This window comes from Rhamphochromis longiceps, linkage group LG4 (assembly GCF_057381845.1).
Source record: "Rhamphochromis longiceps isolate RC_006_pf linkage group LG4, R_longiceps_female_GT1.1, whole genome shotgun sequence".
NCBI lineage: Eukaryota > Metazoa > Chordata > Actinopteri > Cichliformes > Cichlidae > Rhamphochromis > Rhamphochromis longiceps.
The window spans coordinates 18,473,088-18,476,471 of NC_140560.1; the positions used below are offsets into that span (position 1 = coordinate 18,473,088).

Genomic DNA, 3,384 nt, shown 5'->3' on the forward strand with positions numbered 1-3,384 from the left:
AACAACATTGTGAAGAAATACCATCTGAAATGCATTAATCAGCATTAATTCAGTTCAGACTAAATAGAATTAATTTGGGTATTTTTATTATATATATTTTGTTCCACCATATGTGACTGATCAGTTAGTACAACATTCCTATAAAGAGGCACCAGTGCAATCTACAGTCCACCAAAAACCTGTGCAGATACTCTTGGATCAATAGACCAACAATTTCTCATTAAAAACAAAGTAGCATTTATATATGAGATATTTACATATGATAAAGAAAAAAATCCAAAGGTGCTTAGAATAAGCATGTACTTCATAATTAAGAAATCTGGTAAATATGCTTTGCATTTTACTCAATGGGATTGATACAAAGTGATGCACTTGCAGACGGATATGTCAGCAGCATGCACAGACTAATACCAGAGCACTGTGCTGTGTGTTACTGTGCCAGATACACAAACAACGACCAGCATAAATATGCACATACAAATGCACGCAATAAACTTTTTGTCAAACATGTTAGAAAATATTTTTACATTTCTACAAGAAATCTAAAAGTTTAAAATACTAAAATTGAACATGAATGAATCATATTATCATATCTTTTTCTTACTACTCAATGCCACAGTGTGATCTGTTTTCTCTTATAATCTGTCAGCATCCATCTGTATGCAAATCAAACTTCCCCACAGGCTGATATAAAGTCTGATATCATGCTGTCAGTCACAGAAGAAGATGAGAAGCTCCCGTCAGATCATCTTTAGTACCAACATGTTCTCTGTAGCTCTGCTGCTGCTGCTGGCTGCTGGATCCTGTGAGTCTCACTGAACACAAACACTATGATCACAGCACAGTGATTCTTACTTTTACTACATAAAACATGTTTTCTCCACAGGTGTGAAGTGTGAACAGCTGACACAGCCAGCCTCTGTTATTGTGCAGCCAGGTCAGCGTCTGACCATCACCTGTCAGGTCTCTTATTCTCTTGGCTGGTACACAGCTTGGATCCGACAGCCTGCAGGGAAAGGACTGGAGTGGATTGGGATGAAACATACTTCAACTTCATACTACAAAGATTCACTAAAGAACAAATTCAGCATTGACTTAGACACTTCAAGCAACACAGTAACTTTAAATGGACAGAATATGCAGCCTGAAGACACTGCTGTGTATTACTGTGCCAGAGAGTCACAGTAACACAAAACATCAGCAGACCTGAACAAAAACCCCTCAGTGCAGAACATATTTGTAACATGAAGCCACCAGAGGAGGAGCTCTAAGACCAATAATAAATTTAAAGTGTGTTAAGGAAAAAAGGGAAATTGTTTTAAGGGGTCCCTATTCTTGATAGAAGGAGTGTTAGACAGAAATATTACTCGCAGCAGTTCAGCACCAGTTTACCATCTCCAGAGAAAACAGCAGAAAGGAGCTGAATCTGCAGATGGCATCAGAGGATTCTGCTGTTTATTCTTTTCCTCAAGAGTCATAGCAACACTGTGAAATCTAATTCATAAACATCATAATGCCAAGATCAAATAGTCTAATTTTGTATTCTTGTTTTTGCTTGGCTGTGGGCAAACACCCTCTTGTTCCTTATTCTGTCAGTGGTGTTTGGTTACTTTTTTATATAATTGTGTTTTGTATGGAAAACCCTTTTTGATACGTCCATCATTCACCATGTTGAGGATTAGTTTTTTGTTATGGAGTTTTGGATGCCTCATAAAATGTTTACTGCTGTAGTTCCTGTTTTTAAGCAACAGCTGATGTTGCAGTGAATCCACTTCCATCAACATGAGCTTTAACAGTAAAGATTCATAATGTTCCTATTGTTAATTACTGTATTACTTTATGCAGCACACATTTAAAAATGAATATATATGGAATTTTTTTTACTGATGTATCAGAAATAAATTGGTGTATAGATTTTGAGAGAAAAATGTTCGTCATTAAGTAACAAAAATAATAATCATTTGTAAATAAATATAATATTTGCTTAAATATTATATTGTAAGTGGTGTGCAGTTGTTTGTATGAGATGAAGTGTATTTTTCTTTAAGGAGGAGTTTATGCAAATTCAGATCTTTACACATGTGTTGCCAAATATAACAAAGGGACTGCAAGACTGGTTTTCATGACTGTAGACTGAGCAGAGAGACATGACTATTACAATGAACTGTCCTGGGTTTACCTGTTTTTTTCTTATAGTGTCAGTTTACTGGGCTGGTAAGGACAGCACATTTCTCTGCAAACATTAAGATATGTTTGATAATAATTGATAATAATTATGTTTTTGTCTGTAGGTACTGAGGGTCAAACATTGACTGAGTCTGAATCAGTGATTAAAAGGCCTGGAGAATCACACAGACTGACCTGTACATACTCAGGGTTTAGCAGTGATATTCATGCTGCTTGGATCAGACAGGCTGCTGGAAAAGGACTGGAGTGGATTGCTTTCATCCAGAGTGATAGCAGCTATATCTTCTATTCTCAGTCAGTCAGAGGCCGCTTCACCATCTCCAGAGACAACAGCAGAAAGCAGCTGTATCTGCAGATGAACAGCTTGACAACTGAGGATTCAGCTGTTTATTATTGTGTTCGAGAGCCACAGTATCACAAACCATCAACAGAACTGAACAAGAACCTTTCAATGCCTGAACAGTTATAACATGGAACCACCAGAGGAGGAGATCTAAGACCATGAATAAATTGTAGATTATTTTTATTCAGACATACTGTATGACTTTTAGTGTCTTTACTGTTCATGATATCGTCAGTTTAAATTATGCCTCATGAATTAAAAGGTGTTGAAAAGAGGTGGAGACAATGCAAAACTGTTATCTTTACTGTCTTCATATATGTTGCAGCACAAAACACAAAGACTCAACATACACTCTGCAGACTGGATAACAACAAAAACAACAACAACATTTAGCATTTTAACTTTTTCCATTTTATTTCTCAGCTCGTAAGGACAAACTAATTAATTTGACCGATAAAACTATGGAATTTTTATTGCACTAATGAAATCTTAACACTTTTTAGGTACTGAAGGTCAAACACTGGCTGAGTCTGAACCAGTGGTTAGAAGGGCTGGAGACTCCCACAGACTGACCTGTACATACTCAGGGTTCAGCAGTGATATTCATGCTGCTTGGGTCAGACAGGCTGCTGGGAAAGGGACTGGAGTGGATCCCTTTTATCTACAGTGGTTTTAGCACCCACAAATCTCAGTCATTCAGAGGAAACAGCAGAATGCAGGTGTATCTGCAGATGAGCAGCTTGAGTAGTGAGGATTCTGCTGTTTACTATTGTGCTCAAGAGTCACAGTGACACAAGAGGAAGAAACTTTGTACAAAACTCACCACATCAAAACAAGTCAGAATTTGCTTTCAG

General features: G+C 37.2%; 1 pseudogene; it reads left to right on the forward strand.

Annotated features, from left to right (window-relative positions):
- Positions 1 to 726: 726 nt before the first annotated feature.
- LOC146671412 (immunoglobulin heavy variable 4-38-2 pseudogene) lies at positions 727 to 1,188 on the forward strand (annotated as a pseudogene).
- The last annotated feature ends 2,196 nt before the right edge of the window (positions 1,189 to 3,384 follow it).